The 12,261-nt window shown below is 36.4% G+C and overlaps 1 protein-coding gene across 6 annotated transcripts in view; it reads right to left on the reverse strand.

Annotated features, from left to right (window-relative positions):
* EVI5 (ecotropic viral integration site 5) overlaps positions 1–12,261 on the reverse strand; it is a 198,364-nt gene that overhangs the window by 181,427 nt on the left and 4,676 nt on the right. The gene's annotated exons all lie outside the window — the stretch shown is intronic.

Here is a 12,261-nt window from a genome sequence, read left to right on the forward strand (position 1 = left end):
AAGGCAGAAGCTTAACCAACTGAGGCACCGAGGCATCCCTAAAATAAAATCTTTAAAAAATAAAAATCAGATGTCATAAAAAGAAAGTACTGTTCCAATTCTTTAAACATAGGAATAAATATTATAAATAGCAATGTCTTGCACATTTTGAGTATTATCAATAAATATAGGGCACAGATTTTAAAACATAGCCTGTAATCTCCACAAAGAATATCAAACTATGTCCTTCATTTATGTAAGTTAGCAGCTGTTAAAGAGAGATGGAAGAAGGGAAGATATAGAGCACTAGTTTCAACAGGAATAAAAAAATAAGGCAGATATTACAGCAAAAGGGGAAAAAAAACAGGAAATAAGAGCAACACTGCTAACAAGTCTCCTTCCTTTAAATGTCTACATGACAAATTTCCAAGTTAATTTATTTTCTGTGGGCATACGGTACATTTCCATCTCTCTCTAATCCCTCCTACCTCTAGAGCTAAATTTCAAAAAAGTGAAATTTGTATACAATGATATACTACTTACTACTGCTGCCAACACCATCATCTACTATATACTTTACTATGTACCAAGCACTGTGAGAAGATTTACATCCATTAGCTTATTCAATCCTCACAATCACCCTACTACAGATTTTACTGATGCTTGTGGAAGTTTAACAACTTGTCCAAGATCCATTAGCTAATAAATGATGGAGCCAGGATACTAACCATTTGGTCCCCAAACAAAAATATCTTGATGAGTATAAATCACTGATAGGAAAGTGAGCTAAAACTAACTATAGAATATAAAAGATAATAAACTAGTACATCTGAACATGTCATGAGCCTAAGGATTTTGACAGAACAGAGCCTACCCAAAGCCAATATGATTACCAATTTAAGAAGTTAACTAAAATACTGAGATGGAAATAATATTTGAAAATGAAATTGTTCATATAAAACATGAAAACTCCTACCTTCTTTGTAAATACCCTATTATAGTCTGTATGTAATCTTTTTTTTTCTAAGATTTTATTTATTTATTTGACAGACAGATCACAAGTAGGCAGAGAGAGAGAGGAAGGGAAGCAGGCTCCCTGCTGAGCAGAGAGCCCTCAGGGCTTTAACCCAGGACCCTGGGATCATGACCTGAGCTGAAGGCAGAGGCTTTAACCCACTGAGCCACCCAGGTGCCCCTCTTTTTTTAATCCATGTAATACTAGCATAAAAAGTATCAAAAATATCAATAAAACCTCTTCTTTAATTTTTTATATTAACTGGACAGATATGCATGACAGATCTGGAGAAACATTTGACATTTACCTGACTTTAATACTTCAGACAAAAGAAAACCTTCCCATTTTGTAAACTATGGCAATAGTGTCTGAAGAAAAAAGAAGAAAATGAACAGAAAATAGAAGAAGTGGAATTTTACCAAGACTACCAAGTCCAACTAACCTGTTTACCAGACTTAAGTTTTTTTCAAAAAATCTTCTAAATATAAAATGTCAGTTTACTGCTAATGTTTCATATTTAATGTGCCAACTATATGAGTTCATGGTTTAGTAGTTGCAAATCTGTATTTATAGTCACTGTTAAAGGACTTTACTAAAGGGTACCACACGCACTGCTCTCTAGTTAAATTTCCTTAATTCTACTGTACAGAGACAACTCAAAAATACCTTAAGCTACATTTAAAGTTACCACACACGCACACACACATTCTTCCAACCCATTCGAAACATCTGAGTATTGCTGATATAGATGATGTGACCGGAACATTTCAAGTGAATGAAGTAGTTCCATTGTTACAAACACAAAACCACTCAATTTTAGCATTTTAAATGTTTAAAGTATCTGAAACTGCACTAGATAACAGCATGCAATTACCCTGAGGAATTAGCTTCATTTAGCGTTTAAAAACTAAGAGCTATACAAGTTTACTTACATTCAAAAATTTAGGGGCACCTGGGTGGCTAAGTGGGTTAAGGCTCTGCCTTCAGCTCAGGTCACAATCACAGGGTCCTGGGATAGAGCCCTGAGGGCTCTCTGCTCAGCAGGGAGCCTGCTTCCCTTCCTCTCTCTCTGCCTGCCTCTCTGCCTACTTGTGATCTCTCTCTGTCAAATAAATAAATTAAAATCTTTAAAACAAAATTTAATGAAGTATTTTTACTGGCCATTTCAACTACTGCCCCATATTAAAACATCTTTTGTTTATAAATTCATATATTACTAAGTTACACTTATTTCTTAATAAATAGTGCCCCTTTAAACCATCTTGATCAAATAACAAAAATTACCATGAATTATAGATCTGAATTAAGTTTTGTTCATGCCAAAAAAATGAAGTCTTATTTAATGCTATATACTTCAGCAAATAATCCATAAAAGATATTACACAAACTTAGAATCTCTCCTACTATGCCAATCCTAACCATCCAAAGAATAAGATAGTATTTTTAAGCACACACAATATATCAAACAACAATCATTAGGTAGACATTATCATTAATCACACTAACATATTAGGAAATGATCTTATAGATAGTTTTAGTAATCCACCTAGCTATTTTGGTAATTCAAAATTGAATATAAAACTGAAACTAATCTTGCTATCAGACATATCTTTCTTATATATTTACTGTGCATGGGCATGAGGAATGCAAATAACAGATGTAAAGAACTTGGAGCAGTAGCTGGCATGGGTTTTATGTTCAATATAAATAGCAGCTGTTATTTTGTAATTGTGATGTTATTAAAGGAAGACTAAAAAAATGCCAAAAGGACAAATGGAATTTTTTTTTTTTTTTTTTTTTTTTGACAGAGAGATCACAAGCAGGCAGAGAGGCAGACAGAGAGAGAGGGAGAAGCAGGTTCCCCACTGAGCAGAGAGCCCGACACAGGGCTCGATCGCAGGACCCTGAGATCATGACCTGAGCCGAAGGCAGTGGCTTAACCCACTGAGCCACCCAGGCGCCCCGAGGACAAATGGAATTTATATGGAAGGTATAATATATAAGGAAGATCAGATCTGTAGATCTGATCTACACATTTTCTGGTAAAGAAACAGACCAAGATAGGTTAAGTAACAATGAAAATGACAAAGCAAAAGGCTTGTTTACTACATCATACCACATTTTTTTTCCAGTCATCAACTCTTACAATGAAATCATTTATAATACAGAATTGTACTAGATTCTCGGGTCACCTGGGTGGCCCAGTGGGTTAAACCTCTGCCTTCCGCTCAGGTCATGATCTCAGGGTCCTGGGACTCCGCTTAGCAGGAAGCCTGCTTCCCCATCCCCTGCCTGCCTCTCTACCTTCTTGTGATCTCTTTCTCTGTGTCAAATATATAAATAAATACATAAATATAAATATATAAATGTCAAATATATAAGTAAATAAAATCTTTAACAACAACAACAAAAACGAATTGTACTAGATTCTCCACAAAAACTAAGGCTGCTTTTCTTAACAGAAGGGGAAATTATTATTCTGTAAAATATTTTATTGTACTACCATATTACTAATGTAATTTCCTCAAAAATACTTTTGTATTAAGACTGGGAGAAGAGGATGCTGTCTAAAGTACACTGAGTAAGAGTACTAGCTAACTAAAATTGGATCCTCAGAGCTGCATCTAAAATTGCTATAGCTGAGGTGCTGAAGTTCATGGGTAAGGAACTTAGTCTGTTCCCTGACCTCAACCTTCCATTGTAACAAACACAAACCTATTTAAAAAAAAAAAAAAAAAAAAAAAAAGATATATCCGCACACACAACTTTTTCCTGGCAAGAGTATGTACTAAAATACCAGTTTTCCTATGTTTCAATGAAGTCTGAAAAAACCACAAATTCAGAACAAGTACCTCCTAAAATATATCATATATTACGTGAATTTTTTATTTAGTATACACAGTATACAAGCACTGTGTCAAGAAGTACGTTAAGGGGTGGTTCAGTTGGTTAGTGCCTGACTCTCGATTTCAGCTGAGATCATGGTCTCAAGAGTTGTGAGGCTGAGCCCTGTGTGGGCTCCACAATGGGCGTGGAACCTGAGATTCTCTCTCCACCCCCACTTTGTCCTCCCCCCACCTGCTCATGTATTCCCACTCTCTCTTTTAAAAAAGTGTGTTAATGACAGGAAACAACATGTGTTGGAGAGGATGTGGAGAAAGGGAAACCCTCTTACACTGTTGGTGGGAATGCAAGTTGGTGCAGTCACTTTGGAGAACAGTGTGGAGATTCCTCAAGAAATTAAAAACAGAGCTTCCGTATGACCCTACAATTGCACTCCTGGGTATTTATCCCAAAAATACAGATGTAGTAAAAAGAAGGGCCATCTGTACCCCAATGTTTATACCAGCAATGGCCACGGTCGCCAAACTGTGGAAAGAACCAAGATGCCCTTCAACAGACGAATGGATAAGGAAGATGTGGTCCATATACACTATGGAGTATTATGCCTCCATCAGAAAGTTTGAATACCCAACTTTTGTAGCAACATGGACAGGACTAGAGATTATGCTGAGTGAAATAAGTCAAGCAGAGAGAGTCAATTATCATATGGTTTCACTTACTTGTGGAGCATAACAAATAAAATGGAGAATATGGGGAGATGGAGAGGAGAAGGGAGTTGAGGGACATTGGAAGGGGACCCGGTGAACCATGAGAGACCATAGAAACTTCCAGTTCTACTTTTATTACTTGGACATATAAGCTTTCATAGACCACAGAATGGTTTTCTTGCTTTTAAACATAATTATATAGTTCAACTTTATTGGCTCATGTCTGAAATAAAACTTTGTGCCCTCCTGCAGTACTTTCCAGCTGCATCTACATTTTACTCCTCAAAACACACTAGGAACCTATAATGGTTCCTAGATCCCTCACCTAGGTAGCAAAGCTTAGTTAAACTTTAAACACTCATATTTGGTTTTAAAAAAATAGATTCAGAATAGGTTTGATGAGCAACACAATGATGAAGTGTTATATACGGCAAGTGCCAAAGATGAATGAACATTTTACCATCAGTATGTTTGTTCCTTTCAATTTATGGTTCGTTGTTTCTTTCTTGTAGAATGTGGTAGTCATAAATAAGATCATGATAAATGATAATTACTGGGGGGGGGGAGTCTATCTTCAGCTCAGATCATGATCCCAGGTCCTGCGAACGAGTCCTATGTCAGGATTGGGGTCATGGACCCTAATCAGTGGGGAGCCTACTTCTCCCTCTCCCTCTGCCCTTCCCCCTGCCTGTGCCCTCTTGATCTCTGTCAAATATGTAAATAATATCTTTATAAAAATGAGTATGCTTAATGAAAAAAAAAAAGTGTGTTAAGCGCTGTCACTCCATACCCAATGTGAAATAAAAATGAATTACCACCATTCTGAAAAATCCTAAAATGGCAATAAGAATCTTCAAAATAATTCTCCAAATGGGTTAATACACAGATCACAGCCAAGTCCTAAAACTTTTACTTTAATGCTAGTCATGTTAATTATTTAATTACACTGATATTAATAAAGGAAGAGTGATCAAATTATGAGGGGGAATATGTCAATCAAAACTGGATAGAAAAATACATATAAAAATCAGGAAATCCGGGACGCCTGGGTGGCTCAGTGGGTTAAGCCACTGTCTTCGGCTCGGGTCATGATCCCAGGGTCCTGGGATCAAGCCCCAAATCAGGCTCTCTTCTCAGCAGGGAGCCTGCTTCCTCCTCTCTCTCTGCCTGCCTCTCTGCCTGCTTGTCATCTCTCTCTGTCAAATAAATAAATAAAATCTTAAAAAAAAAAAATCAGGAAATCCTGGCACAAATATAGTATCAATGAAATAATAATTTTTAAAAAGGTCCTCAGCATCTTAGCTAGGTAAAAGTACCAGGCTCTATTTATAAGATACATGTGGCCTCTACAAGTTACTTAAGTACCTCCAAAGTTATTTAAGCTCTTTTTCCTTGTTAGGAACTTGAAAAAAGGTTGAAGTGAATGTTATCTCCAATGCTTTCCTGTTCTAACATTCTACAGTCAACAGAAAATTGATACAAGCTTATATAAGCAGATTTTTTTAATGCAATAGTTTCAATAACAGAAAAAAATCCCAAAATATTGCACCTAGAAAACTAAAGTTACTCTCTGAAACTCATATGCTAGGCTACAGAAACAAACAGAATTTTGGGGGACAAGCCAAAACAATGAGTGTATTAGTAGGACTAAATTTACATAGTTACACAATAACCTTAGACTTTCAGAAGATGACAAAGAAGCATGTAGGATTTTTTTAAAATCTGATAACACTGAATAAAACTAAAATATTATAAACTTAACTACTATGCATAGCCACACCTAAGTCTCACCTGCCATAAGCAAGTGGGTCTTCTGCTTCATCAACTCAGACCTCAGGCTCTTCCAATTACCCTGGAATTCAGGCAATCTCTCTCTCCCTCCCAGTTTAAGCTCTCAACTTTCAAACATGCTGCTCTGTGATATTTACAAATCTCACTGGATCTTATTTATCCCTCTAATGTCTCACAGCATCCTGCCATCCCTCATAATTAAGCAACTGGAAAGATGTTTAGCTTTTCATTCTTCCCTTTCTCACCTCCCACTTTTTCACTGCAATCTGGCTTCCACCCTACCATTTTACTGAAACCACTCTTACCAAAGTTGCTCCCCAAGAGCCTCTTTGTTTATCTCTCTGGAACATGTGACCCAGTATAATACTCTATCCTTTTATTGTGATTTTTCTGATTAGAAAATACTTGTTAATTAAGAATTGAAATATCACAGGGGCGCCTGGGTGGCTCAGTGGGTTAAGCCACTGCCTTCGGCTCGGGTCATGATCTCAGGGTCCTGGGATCGAGCCCCACATCGGGCTCTCTGCTCAGCAGGGAGCCTGCTTCCTCCTCTCTCTCTCTGCCTGCCTCTCTGTCAAATAAATAAATAAAATCTTTAAAAAAAAATAATAAAATTAAAAAAAAAGAATTGAAATATCACAGAAAAAAATGAAAAGTTTAAATATTCTGTAATCTTATTCTCAGAGACTGCCTGTTAGCAGTATAGTCTATCTTCATCATGATTTCTTTTCTCAAAAAAAAAAAACACATACTAGCATATAAGAATGTATGTATTTTTTAACTTAACAAAAATTTAGATTATACTATACATATTTTTCTTTGAGAATTTTTTTTAATGCACCTTGATCTTCTATCCTTGTTCCTATTTAGTAGCTTGATTAATGGCCTCCTGGAGAGTTCTTCATCATAATACCCAGAACCCACAAATGTTACCTTAAATGGCAAAAGAGGCTTGGTGGATTAAGTTAAGGATTTTGTGATGAGAAGGTTATCTGGATTATCTGGATTGGACCCATGTGAAGATACTAAACTGTTGACTTAGAAAATGGAGGAAGGGGCCACAGAATGCAAAGCAGGGAATACAAGGAATGCAATTCTAACAGCTGGAAAAAGCAAGAAACAGATTCTATCCTTAAAAACAGCCCTGCTAATACCTTGACTTTAGCCCAGTGAAACACTTCAGACTTCTGGCCTCCATCACTGTAAGAGACTAATTTGTTGTTTTAAGCTGCTAAGTCTGTTAATTTTTTACAGCAGCAATAGGAAAATAACATATATACAAACCATATTATATTAGTTGTATAACATTCTATCATAAAAATTATCATTTTTTATAGCAACCCTTTATTGATGGCTATTTAGGTTGTTTTCAACTTTTTATTATTATATACTAGGTGCCATGAATACCTCTGAAACACATCTTCCACATTTGTTTTTCTCTAGGAGTTAGTCCATAAAGCACACCTATAAGATCAAGAAATGTGAAATTTCATAATGCCTGGCTGGTTCATTCGGTAGAATGTACAGTTCTTGATCTCGGGGTTGTGAGTTAGAGCTCCACATTAGGTGTAAAGGTTGCTTAAAAAAAAAAAAGAAGAAGAAGAAGAAATGTAGGGTACCTGGGTGGCTCAGTGAGTTAAGTATTTGACTCTTGATTTCGGCCTGTATCAGGCTCCACACTAGGCAGGGAGTCTGCTTGATATTCCTTCTCTCCCTCTCCCCCTCACTACCCCTCCTCCTCCCCACCCTCACTGCCACCCTACAACCCCACCATGCATGGACACACATGCACTCTCTCCAAAAAACAAACAAACAACAAAAAAAAAAAACCCACAACAAAAATTATATTATAAATTTATATATATATATATATATATATATATATATATATATATATAACCTCCAAAAAGGCTATACTTATTTTTTCCTCACAGTAACAACAGTCAAGCCCTTTTCTCCTTCTTCAAAGTCCTCAACTTCTGTTAAATCAGTTTCCTAACTTATAGTTTCTGTTAAATCAGTTTCCTGCTTTATAATGTTTGTTAAATCAGCTTCCTGATTTGTATTTCCTTCTGTACTGGCTATTCCTTCTGTTCTTTTGCAGACTTCTCTTCATCAGCTCATTTCTCTAATGTCAAAGGCTCCCCAAATTCCTATTCCAACCTGGGTCTCTCCTCACTACACACACACCCAGAGCTATCTCATCTACCTCCTTCTACCCCCAATTACTACTTACAAACGAAACAGAATTACTGCCCTCTTTTCCCTCTAAAATCTACCCTTCAACTGTATTCCCTCTATTAATGATTGCCACACTGATATTTAGCAGCCTATGACAGATACATGGGGGTCATCTGATTCCTCTCTTATCCTCACCCCACAGACCATAGCTCTAGAATCCTTAAGATTCTCTCCTACCCTATCAATTTCTTGAAACAGGAAGACTTTTAATTTTCAACTATATTACTTTACTGTGTGTTTTCCCTATCTTAAGTCCTGTGCTTCACTGTACTAGAATAATCTTTCTGAAGCTCAATTCTGATTTGTCACTTAAGTACACCTTTCACAAATTGCTTATTGGATTGTAGAATGACATAACCACTTGTGAAAACTGTATGGCAATTTCTTCTAAAGCTAAACATATATGTGCCCCATGACCCAGTAATTTCACCCCTAGTTATTTATCTAAGAGAAATTAAAATAGATGTCTATAAAGAGACCAGTAATCAAGCATTCATGACACCTTTATTCATAATAGCCAAATGGGAGAATGGTTTAACTATGTTATAGTAATACAATGGAATACACACCAACTAAAAAGAACAAATGACTGGTATGTACAAAAACTGTTAAATCAGCTAAAATCAAACTGTTAAAACAGCTAAATTTCAGAAATATTATGTTGAACAAAAGAAGCCAGACAGAAAAGAACACACATTAATTTATTCTATTTTTATGTGAAGTTCAAGAACATAAAAGAATCCTGAGGGATTACGAGGGTGGGGGCGGGGGGCGGTCATGAAGGCATATACATTTATCAAAAAACTCACTGCATTGTATAGGTAAGCTCTATGCATTTCACTATATATAAATTTACCCCAAAAACTTTTAAAGCTAATATTAAGATTTAAAACCTACTTCACTTAGCATTTTCCCTTACTAGTTATAGATTTAAGACAAATTAATCACTTAATTACCTTTTTTATTTTACACCTCACTCAGACACAATACATCAACTGTGCCTTCCCATAGTTTGTAAATTTTGTGGGAGCAAGGATTTTATCTATGTAGAATGGATTACCATTACCTTCCCAATACCAATCATTATGTTTGACACATAGGAGATGCTCAATATGTGTTATCTTTGGTTCTTAATGGCTTATTGATAATTTTGTAACTTCTTTAAAATTCTAGATCACTTACTGATTCATTTTTCCAATCCTGTACGTTACATTGAAATGTACTATCATGGGCGCCTGGATGGCTCAGTGGGTTAAGCCGCTGCCTTCGGCTCAGGTCATGATCTCAGAGTCCTGGGATCGAGTCCCACATCGGGCTCTCTGTTCAGCAGGGAGCCTGCTTCCCTCTCTCTCTCTCTCTGCCAGCCTCTCTACCTACCTGTGATCTCTCTCTGTCAAATAAATAAATAAAATCTTAAAAAAAAAAAAAAAAGAAATGTACTATCATGCTTGACAACCTTTATAAACCTTGCTCATCTGACATTAGAAAAGCAGCTTCTCCACATTTTCAGAAAGGCAGTAAAATATTTAACTCTGTGCTCATCTGTTCAGATAAATATTCTCATGGGCTTACTCCCTAAAATTCATTTTCAATTTACTTAAAGCTCTATCTTCTCACCAGTTTGTCTTCTAAACTATTCTGGTTTCTGGTACATCTGAAGATAATAAATTTTTCTTCTTTCTCTCATGTAACTCATTTAAACATCATATTACACAATTGTTCATTGAAAGTTTGCTTTTATCCAGTATCTATTAACATTAATCTAATAAACCTACTACCATAATCTATGAGAATGCTGGATTCATTTCTGACATAATAAAAGATCTGTACCAGGCCAAAAAAAGACAGCTATTAATCTTTTTTTTTTTTTTAAGATTATATTTATTTATTTGACAGACAGAGATCACAAGTAGGCAGAGAGGAAGCAGGCTCCCCATGGAGCAGAGAGATGGATGTGGGGCTCGATCCCAGGACCCTGGAATCATGACCTGAGCAGAAGGCAGAGGCTTTAACCCACTGAGCCACCCAGGCACCCCAGCTATTAATCATTTAAACACCAACTCAAAGTTAGACAAAATCCCCATCTTCACTTTTACATCAGTGCTTGCACTTTCCTATGAAAAACAAAAATGATTGCTAATAAAGCCAGCTCTGTTCCTATCTCTCATCAAGGTCCCTTCCAAGAACACAGGAACCATCAGTTCCTCAAGAAGAGAGTCCTAATCATGAACCCACAAGACAATGAATAACAAAACCAACAATGAAGACCCAGATAATAGCCAGTTTGACCAGCTTCAGGGAACATTTTTCAGAGTACAACTGTGAGGGCTGGATTAGTACAAAGAACAATTAACAAGCACTAAACCCACATTATCTTTGGCCACTTAAGGGATAAACTGCAAACTGCACAAGCAGGGGAAAGCTCTCTTCAAGTACAGATACTATTAAAATAAGAGCTGTTAATGCAACAAATACAACACCAGGCAATCTTAAATAATGAGAAATGGAATGATCCTTTCTGAGCAAACACATATGGGGCCACAGTCAAGAGGTTCTATCTACAAAACATTAATTAACCTCCATGTTTCCAAGAGGAAGGACTAGCAAATCACCAAGATAGATAGTAATAACTGATAATGTTATCTTTTATTTATATTTTAATTTTATATGCAAACAAAAGGAAAATAATTGGTGGAGGAGCAAAAAGGCCACTGGGAATTGTGGGCAATATTAAGCAGACTTTTGTATTTCACAAAACTTGTCAAAAATTAATTTGAAGAGCAAAATGGGACTGCAGCTTTTTACGTTGCCAAATAAGGACATTACAGAAAACAAACACACACCACAAATTTCTTATGAAAAAGAACATTTTAGCACAGAAAAGGATGGACATAATTTAAAGGGAAATACTTTAAACTGTATAACTTTAGCCTAAGAGAAAACAAAAAGATTTAAAAGATATAACCCTCCAAGTAGGATACAACAGTGAACAGCAGATGGCAACACATTTTTGGATAAAGAAAAGCAGATGATGGACTTCCAGGTTAAGCTGGCAGATTGAACATATACAACTAATTTTCTTCCCTCCCCAAAACTCTACTAAAACAAGGATAAAGAAAATGCTGTTGTTGTGTTCTGTTTTTAGCTCATAAACCACAAGGACAGGAGAATGGAGGAAGAGATGATGGCAATAAAATTTTGGAAGCTGAAAAGATGGAGGAGTGGTAACTGATTTTGTCAAAGACAGCCAAATTATAAACCAGCAGTGCTGGCAACTTAGAACAAGCCCAATTTATACCATACAATCCTCAAAAGGCTCAGGGATGCCAGAACAAAGAGGGGACAGTAAAGTAAGAAAGGTTCAGGTGAAAGCTGTGAACAGTTAGAAACCTAGACCCCATTTCTCCTCTAAGCTACTAAGTGGCCCTTCCTCAATGCAGCAGCTGATGGGAGATTTATTCTCTCAAAAGGATAAACCATACATGGTAGAAGACACAGGTATCCCAAGAAAAAGAGGCAAATTATGTGACCTTATATACTAAATGTTGTACAGTTCATTATTCAGCCCTCCTTCTTGACTTCTCAGATCATTGGCAACCAAACCTCTATCCTCCAAGCAAAAATTGGAAGAGACTCACAGGGAAATCCCACCAGACCAAAAAGTCAGAGACACTGGAATAGCTT

This window comes from Mustela nigripes, chromosome 14 (genome assembly GCF_022355385.1).
Source record: "Mustela nigripes isolate SB6536 chromosome 14, MUSNIG.SB6536, whole genome shotgun sequence".
NCBI lineage: Eukaryota > Metazoa > Chordata > Mammalia > Carnivora > Mustelidae > Mustela > Mustela nigripes.